Below are 24504 nucleotides of genomic sequence, written 5' to 3' on the forward strand. Positions count from 1 at the left end.
AAAAAAATACATACAAAACCTTCTACAAGAGAAATTCGTTAAATCATGTTCGGGAACGTTCCCAAAATACCCGTTCACGAAATGACGATTTCAAATAAAAGCGCCCTTTGATTATACGGCGGCCATCTTAAATGTCATCTGCCTTTGTCAATAGGAACATATTTTAAGTTTCTTTGTTATTTCGAATCGTAAAAAAGAATTTCATCAATAATTAAATGTAATAAATACGTTCCCGGAATGACGGACTATTAATGTACGCTCCACGAATAATGAAAAGGTACTTAACATTTAGATATAATTATTTGACGAAAAATACTCTCGACAGCCGGCTTTGTTATTGTTCCCTTCCTCGACTGACGTATGACACCGAATGGCTGGATTTGCTTAATATTATTTTTGATCGATTATCGATATGTTCACTGAATTGACTTGTGCGGTACTGGACAAACTATTTTTGCATTTTTATAGTTAAAAATAAATAATCTTTTAGTATCCTCTCTAAATATCAAAATGGCGCACTACAGCGCTAATTGGATCTCAGGTTAGGTTGCCTTGAAATCGCCATTTCTACCATCCTCTCTAAAACTACATTTTCTTTAAAAAAAATACGGTGTATTGAGTAATGACCGGGGTTAAATAACTTAAATTTTTCAATTATATTTTGGACTTGTTGTTAAAGATTGTAAATTAGGACACGTTCCCGAAATTTCTATGCGGGCATATTGATTTCATTTAAAATTCCTCTTATTAATAAATTATATTGTTTGATGGACAAACAAAACAGGTTAGTTTAAGTATTTTATTCATTTTTTCCATTAAGTCAAGATTTAAGGCATTAAATTGCTAGCAAAACCTATTCTGCACCAAATTATTACTGACGTTTTCTTAACAAATTCTCCTCAAAATTGTCCATTTTATTAAGTCAAAAACAGTTTTCGTCTGAATTTCGTCAATTTTTGTACAATTGTATCAATTTTCAAATATAAACACCGGACTACTGCGGATCGTTTTTTTAACTATTTATTACTATACTGTCATATGGAGTCCCAAAAACAATGTGGCTCTTATTTTTATTAGTTTATTTCGACAAAATCATTTCGTCAATAAAAAGTGAACCATACAATTCTTAAGTCAAGAAAATTGAAACTATAGTTTTACATCATGGGAAGTCATGAGTCGCTTCACACTTAAACAGAACAACTTTGGGAAATATTGAAAACTTAACTTGGACAATTATTTCAGATAAATCAAACAAACAAATAACAACCTTTAGCAGATTATACAGTGGACCATTTTTCTTCAAATATGTGGCCGAGATCAATATTTCGGTCAACCGTGGGCGTTGCACAATAACTTATGACAACAAATAATGTATTGTATTGCTTTACAAAAAAATGAGCTTGTATCTGGATCACTTTTAAAAATCATTAATAATCAGCATACTTATATTATTTGACGTCAAATTTTGAAATAGAGGCCACTGTCTTTAATGGACCTTATCTAATAAATTTCCCTTTAAGCACCTGTACTTTTGGGAACAATATAAATTTTACCTTAGTAGAAAATGATGCTATACATTTGTTTTTATTAATCTCATTGGCCCTTAATTCTTTATTACCAGAGAAACCAAATCGAATCGATACAAATGAATCACAGATTTAAAAACAAAATATATTTCAACCCTCAGAGCAGAGAGTAAGTTTAAAATAAATACCTATACCTATCTGTATAATGTTTCTGTTTTTATTCTCCTTTCACTTCTTTGTTTACGGATTCAAAAGATCATTACTCATCAGATAATGGTTGTTTATTTGCAAATAAAAATATGTACATATGTAGATGTACCTACCTACTTGTTCATATAACTGTAATCGACTTCAATTGAAATAAATTAGGTCGATTTATTTTCCCCCAGTTGTATAAATTCATACATACATATACCTACGTACCTACTTAACTTCTTTTACTTTTCTCCTGTGTTGTTGCTCAGTTTTAGCTCAAATATTCGCTGGATTTCTGAATGTTTTAGCTCAATATTAATAAAGATTAAATTGCACAGTTTAACTCCTTATCATTAAAGCGTAATCAGCATCATATCCATCATCTGTCAGAAATTGAGTTAAGAAAACTAATGTTCTGTCACCTTTGAAAGACTCAGAGATTGTAAATAAGTTTACTTCAATTAGGTGTACGAGAGAAAAAATGTATTTCATTATAAATAGGCTTTATTTTGAAATTGATTTTTCTTTTTGTTGTAAGTTTGAATCTTTTGTGTCATGCATAGCCCAGATGTTTTCTTGCCTTACAATGCGGAGAGGAATTTACAATATAAGAATAATAAGCGATGCGTGTAGCCTCAATAGCTAAGCTATTTCAAGTGCCGACAAAGACAATGACAATTATAAGTAATTTAGTCATGAAAACAAAAAGTGACTAAGAGTTCTTAAATTAAATCGTAATGTGTTATCATTTTGTCGTCGAGTACGTTTGTGTTTGTGTGGGCACCATCAGCATGTGTCAAGTAAACTAATTGTTGATTTGACAGGTCGTTGATAAATTGAATTGGAAATAAATACAAAATGGAGGATGCCATGAACACTTTGCTTGGAATGACAATTGACAGAAATTAATTGCACTAAATATATAGCCACAGGAATAGGAATTCAATGGTTTCCTGTGGGTTTTTTTTTTGTATATTACATTACATATCTGGGTTTTGAGTTTTTCTTGGACATACAAAGCAAAAAGGAATTGATTTAAAGATATGCTGAAGTTCTACAATAAACAAGGAATATTTGAAATATACCTTTAAGGAAATTTTGTGTCTTCTACGTTTATGGAACACATCCTGATGAAGTTGTGAATGGCGAATGGACATTTGACAGTTTTAACATTATTCGCGTAGTAATTGAAATGATTAGCTGTGTTCAACCACTAAATATCTTCACTGCAAGTTCCCAAAAACTGTCAAAATCAGCTTGTTATATTATTGAATTGTTTATTATTAACCAATAGATGGATTTCTTTCCACGCATTGTGTTTTTGATTCAGATTTTATTATTTAAAAATAAATTAGAGCATATTTTCTTAGTGAATAGGAATTCCTAGTGATTCATTGTTCCCTAAACACTAAATTCAGTTTGGAAAAAATAAGAAGAAAATCAAAAAGAAATATTAATCTAATAATTCAATTAATAGTAGTTTCTCTTCTAAATGTTTATTTTTAATTAGTCCTTTAATTGTACTTGCACAGAATTGAATTTGTGTTTTTTCTTTTTAACATCTGGGGAATTACATTTTTGCTTGAATTTACTTTGACAGTTTTTATAAACCTACACTGCACTACACTCTCAAATGCATTGTTACTATAGAACAATAATTTTAAGAAAATGCTTTCATTGTGAATGAGCCATAAGAATGACAATTATAATGTCCAGATAGATTTTAACTCAATTGCTTTCTTTGACGTTTCTGAATTATTAAACTCCTCTAACACTTACAATAATTTCTTTTCATGGGTGAGGAAGAAAAACAAGAATTATAGTTTAAGATGTACAAAAACATTGTACAAAACGTTTTCAATAGCCAATGTATTGTAATAAACAGTTAGAATAAGTGCTTCCATGAGAACGTTCAGGGTTATATACAAAATGCACGCAATAAATTTCCTAGGATTATGTGTTTAAATGCGTTAAATAAATTACTATTCACAGAATTACATACAACTGCTGCAAAAAAAGGGAAAAACTCATTATCGAATATCCTGGGGATTATATCTATTTGCATAATAAATCATTTTCGTATTTTTATATAATTTATTAATTTCCTCTGTTTTTAAATCACTTTTCTTTTTTTTTGGAAAAATTAATTACTTTTTTGTTTTAATAGCTTTCTCTAGGATTAAAAATATAGAAAAGTTATTGCAATTGAATTATAATCCATCTGTTCAAATATTTAATCCAAAAAACAAAATTATAAAAAATCCATGACTTTCGAAAATATTTACTTTTTCTACACGTGCATTGAACTTTTTTATTTTGACAGCAGCTGGCTTTGGCTGTTTTGGATTGGATTTGCACTGAATGCAACACTTTCATTTGGTTTATAAGCCAGAGACAAGGTACACAAAAATGGCCACGAATTTATAGTGAACGAATTCACCATCATCAAACGCACCTTGACTTATAACTCCTTCGATCGTAAATAATCAGGCAATCACGACTGTTGCGCTGCTGGTAGGTAGATACTTATATATGCTTTTCTATACAGCCAGCGCCATCGCAACGCGGCGTGAATGTTTTGTATTTGTATACAGATTCGTCTAGTCGAGTTGAGTTGAGTCGAGTAAGTTGCCGTCATAAAGCCGACATTACATTTCGCTTTTGGGACTGCTGTTGCTGTTTTTTTCATGATTGCTCCTTGAACGCGCGCCATCCAAGCCGTAGTCGTTGCAATACAAAACACGAAAGAAAATATAAAAATATAATAGAAAGTGTTATTTTTATATCCTTCCTCGCCTCCCCCTGAAAACAAAGTCTAACCAAACGAAGGGGAATTTTTTACAATTGGACACGAATTCGAACCCGAGTCGTCGTCATCGTCATTATGGTGTTGGTGGTGTGATGTGGTAGAAGGAACCGGACAAGACAGCAAATAGATGAAGTTTAAGATACAGACAGACAGACACCGATATATTCGCCGTCGCGTCGTGAAGAGTTTATTCAAACATACATAGTTATAACCATTTTAAAAAGGAAGGGCATTAGAAAACGCAGTTGCAGCCGTCAGCCGAGAAAAGCCCACTGAACTCTGCCATTTTTATATCCATATGAAAATGACTGAAAAAGGAAATTTCACTTTTCTATCGAAAAAATAAAAGAGCTAACTTTGTGTGTCTGTCTGTCTGTTTGAGTAGATAAATGGATATTCATTTCCTTTCGCTTAATGTCTTTATACTTGCACATTTAGGAATAGATATTTGTGCCCACTTTGATTTTCGATAAACGGGCGTTATTCAATAATTTACTGTGTTTTCTGTGTAGACACCTATAAGAACTCCTTTTAAATTGTCAAAAGGAAGTTGAATGTTTTCCAAGAAATGAAAAGAAAGAAATAGGAAACTAAACTGATTTGACAAGACAAATCCATCATCCATCATCATCAACAACATGGATGCCATCGTCATCATCATCATCATCGAAACTGATGACGGATGCATTCAGTGATGCATACAAAAATTATGCAACAGTTTGTTCAGTGATTATCTGTATATCGATACGATGACGCTTTTAATGGCGGGAATAATTTTTGATATTCCATGAAATTAATATCATTTTTGTTTTTTAAGAAAATTTGTTTATTTTTTGGAGGTTGAGTGAGATTATGCGATCGATGTATGATTATATACGTGCGTACCATATCTGATGGGAGAAAACAAAATTACATCATTTCGAATATTGATGTTGACGTAAAATTATTTTCCTCCTCTTCTTCGACGAGAGTGTTTGGTTTGACGGATGAAAACGGGTTCAATGATTGATGGTTAACAATATTATGTGTATAATATAAATGAATGACATCACTGTTTAGATGGTGATGCGGATTATATTTTATTTGTATTTTACGATTAATGATCAATATTAACTTATCCGCGATGATTTTTAGTTATTGTTGTTAAATAATATTAGTTATTATGACAAGAATAGTGTTTTACTTCTAGTTTTTGTATTTGGAATGGGAAAAGAAAAAGAATAATAATATTAAGTGAGTTGCGTGACAGTGACAGCTCAAGCACTATGGTAGATACATTTTCTTTTTTCTGAAGAAACTTATGTATTTTGAAACTAAGGGACATTTTTCAAGTGAAAATAACTTCGGAAAACATTTTTGGATAGCATTTTTAGCATGAATGTGGGTTAAGGCTAATAATTACAACGTTTTGTAGCGCTTTGAAGGAAACAAACCCACATTAATACCAAATGTCAGATTGTAGTGAAAAATTTGATGTATATATTTTTATTGACAGTCTTTGTGAAAGAAGATTAACTTTTTATAACTAAAACTTAAATTTATATATAGAAATAGTATAAATAAAACTTAAAAACAAATAAAATAAAATTAAATTATTCAAATCAAGTTCATTCATCCGAGAGGACGTTACCACACAAAATCATAGCACGCTATTAGAGAAAAACAACATAACATTCTGATCGTAATCGTAATCGTAAACCTATTTTCGAACATATTAACGAAATACAAGGGAAACTCATTCATCACAATCAATTAAAAACTCAAACAAAATAAGAAGAAGAAGATTCAGACATTTATTTATAGTCCGTGGGGTAATTTTAGTTTTGTGGAACTCATTTATTTATCTTCTATACTGAGGAATCACGTCCAAATTTAAAGTAATAGACTTTACTCATCAGTTACTCATTTAGTTAAATTTTTACTGACGCAAAATTTTACACGATTCAATAAAATTTTAAAGTCATTTTTAGCCATTTACTTAGCTTAAAAGATGATTTACTTAACTTTAAACGATTTTAACACCCTACTATCTCTTAACAATTTGTTAATTTAAAATCAAGGAATGGCTACATTAACTTTTAGTAAATTGCTAAATCCATGTGTCGTCTGTACAAAAAATTTCGGAATTCCAATTTATAGGTCGTTTTAAGCGTATTTGCTCTGTTAACTTTTACGAACTGTGACGTTTTAGACATGTTTCGATGCCAGTTTTTTAATAAAAGCCAATTAGTAATTTACTAGCTAGCAAAAATTTAAGAAAGGTTTAATATTTAGCAAATTGCTAACTTGTAAATTGTAGATCCTTAACAATAGACTATTTAAAGTTTTGTGCATTTTAAAGACAGCTGTTGAAATATCTGTTTTAAGATTGGCACCACTCTTTTTACATAAATGAAGGAATTCCTTTCTTATGGTGAATATCTCTTGATATTTTTGACTTTAATTTTATATTTGTTGTCAATCAATGGAAGTCTCTTAGAAACATAATTCAAAATGCAAATAAGTTACAAGTGATACTAAAATAAATGTTTCACTTTACCAATTTTAGGGACGAAAAATTTCACATAGAAATGTTATCCACCACAGCCTTCAATTTCTATAAATTGTATTTTCTTAATAATAATCATGCGTGCAACTGGAAGAATAACTTAATCATTTGCATCGAAACCTCTCAGACTATTAAGTGTTTGACATGAATAAAATGTGGGTGGATGTCCCACCAAAGAAACAAGAAAGTAAACAGAGTTTCACCTTTATGTTAACTTTTTGACATTTCAAATGACGCAGGTTACACCAATTTTTGGTACATATATGCATGGCGACGCATAACTCTCATATCATGTATCATCTGTCATCTTAATAAAACTGCCTTAAGACAGTTTAAACATAATGAAAGAGGAAGTTCAATGTCATTCGAAATATAATTTGATATCAATTCACAGTTTGAGTTGTTTATGGTTTCTTTTCCATTTTACAACATTTCGATTTGATTTACCGAAATAACAAAAACTTTGCCTCTCAACTTTGAACTAACAAATATTGTGAAGTGAGGTAATTTGAGATAAAAATAAAGTAATTTATTAAAAATAGTTTACAACAAAAATATTTTCCACGAAAAAGTATGTGAGGTATTCCAACGAAAATAAATTTATTTATAGCAAAATTAAATTAAAACATCATCATTTTTGCTTTAGTTGTAAAATTCTGAACTTTTTTACCTACAAATTTATTTTTATCTGACAAAATAATTTGTGCGTCTTGTTTTGCTCGTGCGTCCGTTCGTCGCGTCGTCGTTTGTTTAGTTTGTCGTGTCAATATGCGCGTTTGGGAAAAAAAAGAAGGCCACAAACAATAGCAGAGAAGGGAGAATGTAGGCATGGGCATCATGTTGTGTGTGTTTAAAGTGTTTCCAATGTATACAAAACACATTTGGGTTTTATTTGAGTGAAGAATGTGACTTTATTTATAGATTTAAAAATAAAAGACGATATTGTTTATTGTTGTTGTTTTAACAATACTCAGTTTAAAACGTGATGATGGTCAAGAAAAATAAGACGTGATTTTGAATTACAGCAAAAACAACGGTCCTGTGGCGCAATGGATAACGCGTCTGACTACGGATCAGAAGATTCCAGGTTCGACTCCTGGCAGGATCGAGACATTTTTTTTTCTTGTATTCATTCAGTTTATTTAGTAAAATGTATTCTTTAACATTTTATCAATATCATTTAAAAGTTAGTGGTTAGACATTTTGTTAAAAACATTCAAATCTATTTGTTTATTTTAAAAACATAATAAGAGGCTTTCAATCTGGCAATGCTTTTTTCGGAGTTATTCTTTTTGACAGCTGTCACTTGATCTATGCTGAAGAGCTCGGGCGATGCAACGAAACAATTATTTTATTGGAGAAAACCTTTGATAAGCACAATATCTTGAGTCCATGGGCCACTGGCGTGTTTTCCAAGATCGTTCGATTAAACAAAGCTGGACTAATTTGTGGACTACGTTTAGAAAAAAACAGCACCATCTAAACGAGTCAACGGTGGGCGTTGTTTACCAACTTTTCGTTTTATAAGCTTTACTGTAGACATTGTGCTAAAACATTTGTTCACTTTTGCAGTTCTTGAGCAAGTATCGGGTTTATTTAAAAGGACTTGTGAACGGACCCTTTTACTAATAATCGAACTGTCATTGTCAATTTATTAAGTAAACTCAACATTTTTATCATGACGTCTTCAAATTATAAACATTTGCTACCAAAATTCCAAGTTGGTGACATCAAATTTAAGAGCGGTAACTTCAATTTTTAATCGTTAATCTTGCCCTAGTCGACAGGCAATGTAACGGCTTATTCATTTTGCGGTTTCAAAAGTATAGGGCTGGAATTCGACATGTGTCAAATTAAGTTGTAAAACAATTTTTTTTCAGGTGAAAATCTGAAATCTGAACGAAAATGAATGGCTTAATTATCGCACAAGGCATACAAATTGTTAAAAGAGGAGATTAGGATTTACATAATCGTCCAACTACGTAGACTGGACTGGTTACAGATATATCGATTCGCTTGTACAACTGAAAATATCACTTCTGTAAGGCGCGTTTCACACTATGTACTGCAAAAAACCGGACGGCATAAAACGGATCAATGACCAATTACACATTACACAGTTTTAACCGTACGTTAAAACAGGATATATGAAGGGTTCCTGTGCTTAGTATACTTAGAATCCTATCTTGAAGTGGCTGATCGAACTCTGCCGTACGAATAAAATAGTATGATGTAAAAACATGCATTTCGTCACGTACGCCACTAAGCTTATCGCGCCGTCCGGCTGCCGTATAGTGGCGCGGCGTCGGCATTTTGCCGTGACCGTATAATACGAAAGCGAATATGCTCTTCTTCGCGTTTCTAACAAAATATCGCCGTCCGGTTTTTTGTCGTACGGTCAAAACTGTGTAGTGTGAAACGAACCTAAGTGAAAGTGTTGCCGAAGACCCGGATGTGTCGATTCCTCGTACTTCTCAGGAATTAGGACTGTCTTACGATACATTATGGTGTATTTTGCATTTAGATCTACACCTTTATCCATATAAAGTCCAGCTCACACAACAACTAAAGCAAGCTGACAATTCACAACGTCGGTCGTAGATACTTTGAATGGATGCTTCAAAAACAGGAGGTGTTGTAAAGAAGCCATTGCATCCATAAAAAGAAAATGTTTGGTGCGCTCTTTGGTCCGGAGGTGTAATTGGACCTTACTTATTCGAAAACGACGATTAAAACTGCCAAATTCAATTCGGAGTGTTATGGTCATTAGATAAGCGATTTTTGCCTGCTCTTGAAGAATACATGCCACACAACACGAGCGAACATGGCTTTATTGTAAGAAACATTTCCCGGACGCATAATTTCTCGTCGTGGCGATATCAAACTGGCCACCAAGATCATGTGTTTTGACACCACTGGCCTTTTTTTTTGTGAGGCTACGCAAAAGACCGTTTTACGACGACTCTTGAGCACTTAAAAACTAACATTCGTCTTCTTATGGCTGAGGTACCGCCCATATGTGTCAAAAAGTGGTCGAAAATTACCTCAAAAGATTCGATGAATCGATTTAAATGATTTAGAGTTTCACACGTATTATCAACGTTCAAACTTCATAATAAAAAAGAAATATCATTCACAATTTTATATTTGTTTAATTTACGTTTAAGTACGCGTTTTCTACACCTCAACATCCAAAAAGGAACTTGGAGATCTCCAGATCAATCTACCGTCAACCAGATTGACCATATTGCGATCGACGCCAGACACGCTTCCAGCATCATGGATGTACGAACTTTCCGAGGAGCTAACATCGACTCGAACCACTGCCTCGTTGTAGCCAAGGTAGCAGTTCGAGTTTCCAGACCCAAGGCAAAACAGGGAGATGCTGGGAGAAGATACAACTTCGAACGGCTACAATCGCAAGAGATCGACAAAACATTCTCCGACCGAGTTACAAGTAACCTATCTCGATGTTCTCTGCCGCCAACACAGGATGATCCATTCAACATAGACGACGAAAGCCAACAATCCCGTCCTCCCAACTTAGACGAAGTAAAGATTGCCATATCTAAGCTGAAGTCTAATAAAAGCCGCTGGAGCGGATGGCTTGAATGCCGAGCTCTTTAAAGCACCTGGAGATAAGTTGGTTAGGAGCATGCACCAACTAATCTGTAAGATATGGTCCCAAGGAAGCATGACCGATGAATGGAACCTCAGTATTGTTTGCCCGATTCTGAAAAAAGAAGACCCACTAAACTGCACCAACTATAAAGGAATCAGTCTACTTAACATCGCTTACAGAATCTTCTCTGCCGTAATATGTGAACGTCTGAAGCCCATCGTCAACAACCTGATAGGTCCTTATCAGTGTGGTTTTAGACCAGAAAGTCCACAGTCATTAAAATATTCACATTACGGCAGATCCTGGAAAAAATCCAAGAACACCAAATCGACAGCCATCATCTTCCCATCGATTTCAAGGCCGCATATGACAGCATCTGCAGGGACGAGCTGTATAGAGACATGTCTAGTTTTGGCATCCCTGCCAAACTCGTGCGTTTGGGCAGGGTGACCATGGAGAATTCAAGCTGCTTCATAAAGGTTGGAAACAACTTAACAGAACCTTTCGATATCAAAAAAGGTTTTAGACAAGGTGATGCGCTGTCATGCGATTTTTTGACATCGTACTTGAAAAAATAGTGCAGAGCTCACACGTCAACACCAGAGGCACTATCTGTCAAGTCTGTCCAATTACTAGCATATGCTGATGACATAATCGGAAGAACTCGTGATGTCCATGGGGCTTTTGTGAGTATTGAGGCAGAGGCGGCAAAAATGGGTTTAACGGTTAATTAGGACAAAAAAAAGTACATGCTGTCGTCAGAAATGACCTAAAACACCGTCATCTCGGTCAAAACGTCAGCATCGACAGGCGTAACTTTGAGGTAGTCAAGGACTTCGTCTACCTAGGTTCCGCTTTAAACGCAGAAAACAACACCAGCGCTGAGATGAAACGAAGAATAACTATTGCTAACCGCTGTTTCTTTGGGCTAAGAAAACAATTGATTGGCAAAGCCCTCTCTCTAAGGACCAAAGAGTCGCTATATAATACCCTCATCATCCCCGACCTGCTATAGGGTGCAGAAGCATGAACTATGACAAAACCGGATGAAAGTACCTTGGGTCGTTTCGAGAGAAAAGTTCATCCGTGTGATCTACGGTCCCGTATGTATCGAAACCAATTGGAAACCAATGCTCCGGCCCGGAGAGTCTTCGAATCCACACCCACAGGAGAGCTGGGGACCGAGCTAGATGGAGAATTTCTTTGGGTGAGGTCCTAGTTCACACAGGACTGTAGCGCCACCTTAAGTAAGTAACTAAGTTACATGCACTTAAGAATTGAAGCTCATGAATCATTTGAAGAGACGACGTACGAAGGTCAAGCCTCTATTGGAAAACCCTTTACAACAATTTTAACTGAATTTGTTTAAAATTTTGAAAATCATCTTTTCAAACCAAAATATCATACGAAATCGTTTGACATAGGGCCTACCTAATAAAATATGCCCAATCATTGTTTATTGTGACATCACCTTCTCACTCCAGAGCTCCTATTATCAATTTAAATTTGATTTATGGACAATTCTCAACTTTTCCACACTGTCTGCCCCGAAATTGTCTCCTTTTAGATACATAATGAGAAATTCAAAATCTGATTCGAACGCACATAAAAAGCAGAAGGAAAATATAGAACACATTAGTTTTTATTGTTGGACCTAAGCAGGAAATAAAAGCAAATCAAAATCGGTCCTTCTCATCAAACTGTCATATTTGTGACATTTAAATGTTAAGTTCTTTTTCATTTGTCTTCTTTTAATCTAACCGTAAAATCCCCCATTACTCTCAATAGCTTTATTAAACTATACTAGCCCGTCTATGAACTATGACTAATATTATATTTCCGTTCCGTTGTTGTGTTTTTTTTTTTTAAATTTGGTCAAACTTAAATTCGATTCAATCGGCTTTTGTGGTGTCATTTATTTTAGGGTTGATTATCTTAAATATTTATGTGTTAATTTGGTATTTTTATTTATGTACATTCATTATGGAAGTCGTACAGTAGAATCTTTAAGAGTAATTAATTCATATAATAAAAAATCATTCAAGAGTTAAATGAACCAAATTAGAAAACAAAAATAAAAACAAAACAAGAAAACACATAAAAAGAGAAATAGTTACCGCATAAAATGATGATAGCCGAGAATGTTGATTTTTAATAGAAATTCATTCAATATTTTTCGAGAATCTGTTTTTACAATATTACTTGTGATAATGGTGATAATGGTATTTGAATAGTTTGGTATTATTCAATTCCTGAATAATTTTACTTTTTATGAGTCTAGTGCTTGTTTACGGTAAGTGGTAATCAATGATAAAAGGTACTTAACAGTAACTGTTATTCGTTTTACCTATAACTTCCATTAAAGCCTTTTAAAACTTGAGCAAATTTGAACATTTCAATAAGTGCTCGTCGTCGTCGCCAGCTGCAAATTGTGAGATACCATAAACAAGGTTGTTTCAGATTGACTAGTGCCAAGTTAAGACGAAGGAAATTTGGTTCGTTCGAAAATTAACACCTAATACACTTCTTTTTAAATATACATATTTCATCCTTTAATAATCCATTTGAAGATGAGTAATTTAATAATTTTATAAAATTGTTATTTATGCTCATTGGCCAAAAGTGCAAAATTGTCATTAGAAATTTTTTTAAACTGAAACTCTTAAACAAATTCTAGAAAAGCCTTCTTAAGTTGGCTTTCAAAATCTTTAGATGCATATATCTTTTTTTTTTCTCCTTTTTGCTATTAAAACAAGTTTTTTTTTTCATCTATACAAACTTAAGCAAATTATACACATTTGGAAAATCTATTGGCAGATTATTCGTAAGAAAAATGTCAACCTATGGTTGATAGAAAACCAATTTTATCTGTCAAAAGTGACAACCAATCCTCGGCCAATTTTCTATCAATAAGTTAACCGAATTCTTATAGTTCTCCGAACTCGTCTAAACACGCAATTCTTTGTATTGTTCATTAATTAGACAATATGGATATTGGATGCTACAGATCTGTCAAACAACTTTTTTGTTCAGAAATTTTGTACAGGATTTGGAAAGAATTTTGAAAAGTACGAAAATGTAAAGAAATAAGAGGTCACCGAAAAAATCTGTCAAAATCACGAAAAAGAAATCAGACGGAAAAGTCTGCACCTGTGTCTACAAGATATCCTTGGTTTGTTTTTCGATCTCGTATAAATAAGCGACGGCTTTCATTTGTGTCAGCTCTGTGCAGTGTCGCTTCCGATGACAGAGCCTCATTTAGTTTTCCGAGAGGTCGAATTTTTTGAATTGGCAAGGTTCAACGCATTTTTTTGCATCCTTGCCGAACCTAAAATGATAGGGACAAAGTGGAAGACGTGGTTTAGACTTAGATACTGCGACTTTTGCTTAAATCTCTTTTTCCTGGTCTTGATGTTCTTAGTTCTTCGACTTGTTTTTAAAGCGCATCGATTCTTGATAAAATTTCAGATTGGCTTCCAACTGCTGATATGTTTGAGATGCTCTGCATCTTGGCCATTGTGTCAGCTTGCTTTGAAAGCTTTGAAAGCTTTGAAAGCGGACATGTACTCTTTTTAACCTATGCGGGGAATGTCCGGGATAGTTTTTGCTGATTGTCCGGGATTGCCATTTTTTATCACTAATTTTTAATATTCTTTATGTATCATTATCTATGTATTATCTAAAACTCAATTGCGGCTAATAAGTTTAAAGAAATAAACAGAACCAATCATTTAGAAAGAGAAATTCCAAACAAACAGAATTTGATTGAACAGAATTTACACAAGCAGAATTTTTTGGCTGTCAAACGTCAATGTCATCTTTTTCAGTTGGATTGGATTTACACCTCAATGTTTTTGTTTTTCATTTAATATGTATTATTGAGACCGTGATTGTTTGAGACCGTACTTTTATTCCTATCAAAATTAAATCTATCATGAAAAAACTTGTTGAATCTGGTTTACAAGAAAAAGTAAACAAATTTAAAATTGATACCAATAACCTCTATAATGTAACTGTCAAATATATTGAATCGTGGCTAAAACCTTTCGAAGAATTTAAAGTTTTTTCGTGGATGCAGTTCAATGATAAAAACGTTACGTGGAAACCAGTTGAACCATGTATGATTTATATTCAGGAAAAAGGTGTTAATGTTAGGGACAGTGCGTTATTTGATCAATTTTGTAATCTTGCGATGAAACTAATGTTAACACAAAATGGACTGAATTCTATAAAAGTTTTACCTCCATAGAATTATTCAGTGAATTAAATACAATTTCGAAGTTTTATTTCGCAATTCCTAGTCACAATGCCGATGTTGAAAGAGCTTTTTCTTTGATTAATTCGCAGTGGACAAAAGAAAGAAACAAATTGGTGTCCGACACTGTCAAATGCATAATTATAACAAAATTTAATATTCAAGCTATTTATGATTCTTTAATGTCAAGCGATGGTGAAATACTTAACAAAATTAGATGCAATGAAAAATACAATTAGAATAGATCATTCTCAAAAATCTTTTCAGTTAATTAACTATGTAGGTATGTATTTATAAAATGTCCAACCTACGGGGTACCTTAAACTTTTTTTTTTAATTTTTAAATTTCATTTATGCAATATATATAAAAATGTATATAATGTGCTAAATGTTATTAACTTAACGTATACAAAATATGAAATGTTGGTATGAAATTTGATGACAAATGTACCTACATAATATGTAACTATTTATAAATTAATTTATTTTTATTATTTAAAAATAACTGAAGTACCTTAATAAAATATTTCAAAAAAAGTAAGTAGCCTGTGAGTCCTCGTTTTGTACTCTTTTTTGGACTCTAATTTGTCCGAAAAAGTCCGGGATTGCAAATCTCGCTGCTTAGTTTCATCAAAATTCTTCTGGCAACCCTAGCCTAAGCAAATGCAAATAACAGCTCTTATGTTGTCCGGAAGTCTTTCCAACCACAATGTTTTGAGCACATCATCGGAAAGTTGGTTTTTCCCAAGTTCTTTCATTTTTTTCACAAGCTTAGATGGATCCAAGTCACCAAGCTCAACACTGTTTATCAATTTACGCAACTTCTTTTGATCAGTCAGTGAATTCTGATATTATCACTTTTTCAGTCCTTCATATTTATTTTTTTCTTGTGGATTCCGAAGTGTATCACTGACACTTGAAGAAACATTCTGATCTAATGAAGCAACGACGTAGTGATATTTTGTTATGTCAATGTTGAACTGCGACTCCATCTGAATAAAACAAAAAAAATTGGGTTGGTCTTGCAAAAATGGTGGTGGCTTGATAGAAACACGATGCAATTCGCCGCTAACGTTTTGTCTGACCTGGTCATCATCTAGCATTTTCAATTATTTTCTGTAGAACTTTCGAGAAATTCAACAATCTTTTTTTCTTTCTATGCGTACTTTTTTTCAACGTAGGGGTCACCAATATGGATTCTGGTCTTGATTCGAGCTTGACCAATACCCATTCAATAAAATTCAAGTTAAAAAATTAAAAGACGAAAGCGTATTGGAAAACTAAAACAAATTATTTATTAATTTTAAAGAAAACAAGATTATTCTACGTTCTATGAAAATCTAAGAACGAATAACAAAAGTAAAATTCTCAATAATAAAATGAAATTTCAAAGGTTACTGCGATAGTTAATTTAAATAGAGTGATTCGAATACATTGATTTGAAACTGAGTGAAATGAAAATTTTAAATAGTTAAACAAATGAATAATAATGATGACATACATATGTATAGCTGCTACAGCAGCATTAACAAACTTTACAAATGTATCCAGGACATTGAGACCAATAGAAGTTTTTTGGGATGCTGGTTGTGTGGAGTATAAACTGTCTAAGGACACTATTCGGCAAGACGATGGCCATTGAGATGGCTAATTTTGACCTTGACAAAATACGAACAAAAATTCTGGAAATTCTTGAACTTTTGTTTGTATAGGTACTTTATATTTGTAACTTCCTGTGGGAAGTATGTAATTGTTATTGGTCGAATTGAAAATATTGACATTTCTCGACATTTTAAGGTCCCTATAATCTAAATCAGAGATTCTTGCAGTTTTTATTCGTGTCTGTGTACTAGTGGCACCAATTTAAAGATAAAATTGTGGGTCGCATTACAGGCTTTTTACACTAGCTGGAATACCTCTTTAATAATGTTGTAAAAATACTCATCCGATTTAAAAAGTCATTGGTCTTAATACTGGCAATGTAAAGAAAGCCCGCACACGTTTGGATAAAGAACTTAATCAAAAACGTAAGCGCGCTGCTAACTGCAGAAACTAGTTGATTCCTACAAATTTCCACCTTAGACTGTTGAGCATTTATAGCCTTTCGCAGGCCGATGTTGCGACTTCCTCAAAGCTTCGGTAGTCCAGATATACTGTTACTTTTTTGCCTAAGCATGTTCTACCACGCTGTTGTGTTAATTGTGTGTACAACTTTTTCGAATTGGTTACCTTTGCACAGTGGGTACCTCCATAGGCCAAAATTAAAAAAAATAAATGTCACTAATCAAGAACTCAAAGTGTTAATCAGGTTCTTAAAAATCCCGTTAAACCAAAACCAAAAAAAAATGTGTACGCATTATTTTTTTTCATTCCTTTATAGCCATTCAAAGTTAAAACATAATTAAACATTCAGCTCGCTTAACGGTGCACTTTTTTATTAGGGAACTTGTGATGGTGATAACTATTTTTAATCAAGTGTGAGCAATATTTTTTGTTATGGATATTAAACAAGAAGGTAAGTACTTTCTAAAAACATACATTTTATATTTTAATAACTTAAGGTGTCAATGTAATAGGACCCCTACGCGATGTACTTTTTATAACTTTTTATTGAGCTCAGTTAACAGTCAATTAAAGATTTAGTTGGTTTGCCTTAGAGTGCCCACTACAAAAGAGGTACTAAAATGTAGAAGAGTGTTCTAGCTTTTCAAAAAAGAAAATTTTTTTTCCCGTTTTTTCCCTTTTTCGAGTTATGGTAATTTAAAAACCATATTTTGTTAATTTTCGGTAAAAAAAAAAAACGGTTTTAACTGATCGTTTTATCTTTGGTAGGTGCTGGTTATCAATGCGTAATTAAACGCAATTTTTTATTTGATAAATGGCTTGAAAGTCGAAGAAATAATCCAACATTGTCAACACAAGCCAGCCAAATCCTGGAAAACATTAAACACAGTTGGCCTTATCAAGGTGTTGATAATATTGAATTTGATCTATGACCGGATTTATTTCGTATGCGAGAAGTTAACAGAATTTTGGAAGAACAATAAGGCCCGACAAAATTCAATTATAAGAAATTATTCATCTTGGCTTGACAAATCTGAGACTGTCTTTTTAAGTTATCCTGATGACGAAGATTATCCAAGTACATCACAACAACGAGGTCGTCCTAAAAAAAGTTTCCAAGAATGTTCTGCGCGGAGTAAACGAAGACGTGTGGCTGAAATATCGAGAACCGACGAATCAATTGCTACAGCTTTGCGTGAAACGTCATATATAAAAGAAAATACAATGAGTGCAACGCCTTGTGAAGTACTATCGCTGTTTGTAGAAGCAAAGCTTACAAAGAACCAGTACTTACTTATTCAGAGTTTTGTCAACACCAAGATTAAAAAAAATGCAATGCCTAGCTACAAAATTATTAAGAAGGAAAAAAAGAACTGCTATCCTGAAGCCGACAAAATTAGTGTCACCGAGATAGGTGCCGAAGTAGATTTACAGGCTTTACTTAACCACACGGCAACAAGAATTCTTACTTCGGAAAAAGACGTTCTTGACACTCTCAACAGGGACTCATATAAAAGCCTACAGTTACAAGGGAAATGGGGATTTGATGGAACTACAGGCCAAAGCGAGTACAAACAAAGCTTTCATGATCCTAATGCTAAAGACAGCGATTTATTTGTTACATCTTATGTTCCACTGAAGCTTACATTAAAAAATGACAATAATGAAGATGTTGTTGTTTGGAAAAATCCTCGACCTGCCTCAACACGATACTGTCGGCCAATTAGATTTCAATTTAAAAAAGAAACTACTGCTGTATCTGTTTTTGAAGAACAATATTATACTGACAAAATAAAGGCCTTGCAGCCTTTAACTATAACTATTAATGATAAAGAATGGACAGTCACTAATAACTTACGTTTAACTATGGTTGATGGAAAAGTCTGCAACGCACTTAACGAAACAACATCTTTAAAATGTTACATATGTGGAGCGACACCAAAGGAAATGAACAACATTGAATTATGCCTTCAAAAAGAGGTCAATGAGAACAGTTTATGTTTTGGTTTATCCCCACTCCATGCTTGGATTAGATTCTTCGAGTTTTTTGTTCATATTTCCTACAGACTAAACATCAAAAAATGGCAGGTAAGAGGTGATGACAAAACAGAATTTGAAAAAAAAAAAGAAAATAGTCCAAGCTGAATTCAGAGCAAAACTTGGATTAATGGTAGACAGACCGAAACCGGGAGGAAGCGGTTCTTCAAATGATGGAAATACAGCCAGGAAATTTTTTTACAATCCCGAAATTTCAGCTGAAATAACTGGAATAGACAAAAACTTGATTGACAGATGTGCAACTATTTAACAGGCTTTGAATTCAGGTCATAATATCGATGCAGATAAGTTCAGAGTTTTCGCCTTAAATACAGCTGAACAAATAATCGAAGCATATCCATGGTACTATTTACCTGCTTCAGTTCACAAAGTGTTATTGCATGGTGCATCCGTGATTGAGCATCATGGACTTATTTCAATAGGCGAGTTAAGTGAGGAAGCCGCTGAATCCAGAAATAAGGACATCAAAAACTATCGATTGAATCACACAAGAAAAATGTCACGGGTCGTCACTAATAAGGACCTTTTAAATAGACTTCTTTTAAGTTCCGACCAGCTTATTTCAAATTTAAGAAAATTGCCTGTAAAAAAAAAGTCATTTTTATCAAAAAATGCACAAGAATTGTTAAAAATGTAATTTCTAATTTTTTTATGAATTTGTTTTAATTTTTCTGTTTTATTTTGTAAGTTAAAACAAATAAAAATAATAATAATAGTGTTTAACTTTAAAAAATGCATGTGTTATATTTTTGACCGCGGTTTGTATGGGCGGGTACCCACTGTGCTTTGGTTCAAACGAGCTATGTGACTTCAAAACGGTATCCTGCTTTTTTTATATAATAAGCACACACTCAAGGGGATATTACTACCCTTGTTATGCAGAGTCACAGTGTGAACACTAGGAAGAGGAGGAAGGGTTTAAAAGGAGATGTCGGGGCACATTGGTTTTGAATTCCTGAATATTGCAATGACAACGAAAAAAAGAGTGTGGTAAGGTATTCCACATTGGCGTAGTACGGCTAACGAACGAATCTCTGTATTTGACAGTACGGCCGAAGTTGCACTCGAGGGTATACTGATGAGCATTTTTAAAAGCGCGAGTATTACGGTTGAACTGTTGAAGGGGAGGAATGCAGCTGGCTATTTCACTAGAGTATAAACCAATAGAATAACGGTAAAAAAGGGTGAGACAAGAAACCTTACGACGATTTTCAAGCGAAGTAAATAAACTTATGATGATATTATCACCTATCAATTAATGCTCTACGTTACATTCTATCCAAGAGGCTTAAGTAAGTTGCAGGAGCACCAGCCCAGAGATGGAAGTTATACTCAAGCTTTGGACTTATATAAGTCTTGTAGATAACAGCCAGATTAGAAGGTGTGAAACATTTTTTGATCAAAATGCTAATTTGCTTCGGGATAGTTTGCGCACGGTTCGTAATAGTGTCCAGAATCGTTCTACTTCAAATTTGAGTTGACGATGGAACTTCGGAAATATTGAAAAAACAAGAGTGTAGATCCAGAGAATTTTCTATTTTTGTAGATTCTTTTTTTTTTATTTTTCCATTAAGCTACATTAATTTTTAAAAAGGACCATGGAGTGTCGTCTTGTTCAGAACCAAAAAAAGAAAATATATACAATATAAACAAGTGTTTTGGAAAGTGTTTTAAACAGCTTTAAGGTGGAACAACGTAGGAAAATATTGCAAACTTATTTTAACCCAAACGATGCCATTGTTTTTTTTTTTTTGTTTAGTAGAAAACAGTGAATTTCTTGTCTAAATTAAACCACAAATTGCCATTATAAAAACAATGAATCAATATTTTTCTTTCGTTCCTATCTTTGCTTTTCATCTTCTAATAAAAATTAAATGGTAGATTTGATTCAGGATATGTTTTCAAACGTAAAGTGGTCCCCAGAGAGAATGTACATATTCGAGCAGAGAATGTACATTTTTGCAATGCAATTTCTTCAACATAATGTTTACAAGTAGTAGAGCTTAATCATCATTTTTATCATATATTTAAGCTGGAATTATTATGAAGCAAATAAATAAATAAAAAAACAACTCCTTAATTTATCTTAGCTTCGGTTTCTCAAAAAATATGTTTGAAAGACACCACGAGTTAGGAAGTCAGCAACGAAACCATCAGAAGAAGAAGTATCACCTTCCAAGTAATAACCGAAAGGCCATGTACCCAATAAAAATGAACGACTTAAGGTCATTAATGAACATATAAAACACGATACGTCTTCTTGGAATATGGTGGAACTACGTTAGGACATATGATAATACGCAAGTAAGTACTAAAAATTCAATGTCTAATTATAGGTATGTGAGATTTTAAATTAACGATTTGCTTTCGTTTTTAATATTAATTTAATGTTTAATTGCAATTTGTAACAATTGCAATAGTCGTTCATAAAAATGATGTTAAGAAATTCCAACAATTCCTAACAATGACAATTACAGGGTGTGTTTTTAATGAATTATTTGCAGAGGGTTAGATAGCTTACAAATTAATAAGTGTTGCTCAAATACACTTTACCATCCAAATTAATAAACGTGGAATAACAAAGGGTTTGGTCTTATTCCATAGAATAAGTTCAATAAAACAAAATTCCTGCTAAGTGAAGCTTCCTAAGTTAAACCACCGAAGAAGGTGGGTTAGCGAATAACAAGATCCAAATGAGTCATATTTATTCTGAAATAAAAACAAAAATTGTGAAGATTGCTAATTTAATTTTCGTTATAATAATGTATACAAGATGTGGGCAGTTTTTAAACCATTTCCGAATATTGGACAATCTTCCAAAAACCAAAACATACAAAACCCAATATGATCCAGCGCAAGTGCTAGGCGAGTAGGATTTCAGGAAGGAATATAGGTTTTCCAAGGAAAATATGACAAAACATATTGCGGTTGTTGAGGATGACCTAAATGGGGACACAATACGGAAACAGAAAACAGACAGAATGCATTAATGCAAACAAAACTCCAAGGTGTCCCAAATTATAACAATTCGCTGTCAAAACGCATACGAACAAAAATCAAGTCTACGGAACTTGGTGGAAATTTCAAGTCACCAAATAGGAATAGGTATTGTAGTAGATGTTCTTAAGGCATTTTTGGTTAACGTCACTTTAATATTCTACGAACATTTTGGTTTTATTCATGGAACATTTTAAGCCACATCTTTAGTATAATTCCCTGGTTTAATAAACTCGCGGAATAAAGGCGAAAAAAGCGTTTTTCATTAATTTGGCTGTACATGTTTATATACGCAACCCCCAGGAAATATTTGAGTTTCCAAAAACAAAATTAATTAAACACCGAGTTCCAAACCAATCCTAATGGCAACCATGACACGGGCACACCGCGCTTTGACAACCAGACAAGATGAAAAAAAAATAAAAAAAAAAAAAAAAAAAAAAAAACAAAACGCAAGGACAAGAAAAGCAAGTCCACGTAGAAATCTACAGTTCTACACTTCCCCGTCCTCATTCATTCAGTGAAGCGAATGAAATTGTTATTGTTTTTTCTCCCCTGAAGAATCAAGGCGAATTCATCTTTATATACATTCTCCAATATTTTCCTTTTTGTCTCATCGTCGTCGTCGTTGTTGTCGTTTTCGTTGTCGTCTATCCTGTATTCCTTTTTTTCTTCCTTCTACCATCCCATCCTATTTTTTTCTTAATTTTCTTACATTCTTCCTCCTTTTTATTTTATAGCAAAAATATGCAAATAAGTTTATTTTTGTTTTCAATGAATTTTCTCAGAAAATGTTAAATATTTTACATCTTTCTTTAGCTTTAATCTTTAACATTGACTCACCAATTAAATTGTTTTCCACCTGCAACCGCTTCGGTCTACAAAACACCGTGAGATAAAATAAAATGCGTAAACTTCCAGTTTCGATGTGATCCAAGATTCAAAGGGAACGAAAAGACACAATTGATAATTTAGAATTCACACAACCAAACCGATAGAGACGACGACAAGGGGCAATGATTTTCCCACTATAGGTATTTTAATTTATTTATTTTTCTTTTTGTTTAAACTATTCACATCCACACGAAAATCACTGTTCTTCAGCTTGACTTGATGATATAAAATTACAACCGTATTTTGTTAAATTTTCTTAAAAAAAAAAACATACGGAAAGAACAATAAATTCCTTCCCACCGAAAAGAAGAAGAGACGAAGACCGAGACACGAGACGAAAGACGAAAAAAAAGCAATAAGCACAAGCAACGAAAACGAAGAACACACGAAATACTAAATAGATAGATATAGATGGTGGATGGTAGATGATACCCCCAACAAGGGTGGAGTGTGCAATAATAGATGAATAGATACGAGATAAATAATTCCAATTCCGAGTCCAGACCGATGAAAAAATAAAATTCTCCAACACAATTTTTCTGAATAAACAATTTGTTTTAAAATATTTCACAAAAGACAACAAACTCTGAGAATACTTTTTTTTAGCAAAATACACGAAATATAAGTTAAGTTGTCTACGGAATAATTATGGAAGATGGAAAAATGTTTCTTAAGAAGAAGTTTTTAAAGATTTAGATTTTCTTGCTTCTTGTCTGATTGAATCCAAATCAACCACAACCGCAACGGGAACGTGAACAAAATGCGTCCGACGGTACTGAAAAATTGAACTCGAATGCAGGCGAACGCGAAGTCAATGGCGAAGAAAAACTTGAGAGGAGATTATTTTTAATTTCTCCTCTCGCTTTGGATAATGTTTGAATATTGATACGGCGAATTGAGGGCGGTGTTTTTTGTATTTGTGTTGGTTTGGATTTTTGACATTTTGTTTTGGTTATGACATTCGTGTGGCTAAAGAGAAGCAGAAAACTGTGGATGGTATTGAGAAAGTGATGCCATCTCGGTGTTTTCAGTGTTTTACTGTTTAATTGGAACATACATTCTTAGAGTACGAAAAAGCATGTTTTTTATTTTTTGGGATCGACTATCTCACACTCGTAAGATTAATAATAATTATTAAAATTTTAATTCGATTAAACATTTATTTCAATTTAAATGAATTGGCTCAACTTTCTATTAGAGCAGCACGAATTTCGACTCGCGATTTTTTTATTTAATAGATATGTGCAAATAAATAATAACTATACAAGTTCTAGAGCGAGGAAACATTTATTTCTATTTTAAATTAATTTTCAAAGTTCACTTTTTTACATACAAAACACACAAAAATGGTTAATTTTGACATTTCTTCCCTGTTTTTTGTTCAGTGTTGCCATACTTACTTTTTTTGTTGGAGATTTCTTTGATTTTAGTGCTGGAATGCTAAAAGTACTCTGCACCCACCCCAAATCCTATAGTGATCCCAAGCAGGGGGTTTGCCCCCCTTTACATACCTAGCTGTTAGTACGCCGTGCTATC

At 33.2% G+C, this 24504-nt stretch overlaps 1 protein-coding gene and 1 non-coding gene across 2 annotated transcripts in view; one reads left to right on the forward strand and one right to left on the reverse strand.

Annotated features, from left to right (window-relative positions):
• Positions 1-23756, reverse strand: part of LOC129941647 (GTPase-activating protein CdGAPr) — a 173575-nt gene extending 149819 nt beyond the window's left edge. The window contains exon 1 of the mRNA XM_056050337.1: positions 22918-23756. The gene's annotated coding sequence lies outside the window, so the exon portion shown is untranslated. The remainder of the gene's footprint in view (positions 1-22917) is intronic.
• On the forward strand, positions 8114-8186 carry Trnar-acg (transfer RNA arginine (anticodon ACG)). Its single transcript has one exon. It is a non-coding gene; the product is annotated as a tRNA-Arg (tRNA).
• Positions 23757-24504: the final 748 nt, after the last annotated feature.

Source organism: Eupeodes corollae, chromosome 1 (genome assembly GCF_945859685.1).
Source record: "Eupeodes corollae chromosome 1, idEupCoro1.1, whole genome shotgun sequence".
Lineage (NCBI taxonomy): Eukaryota > Metazoa > Arthropoda > Insecta > Diptera > Syrphidae > Eupeodes > Eupeodes corollae.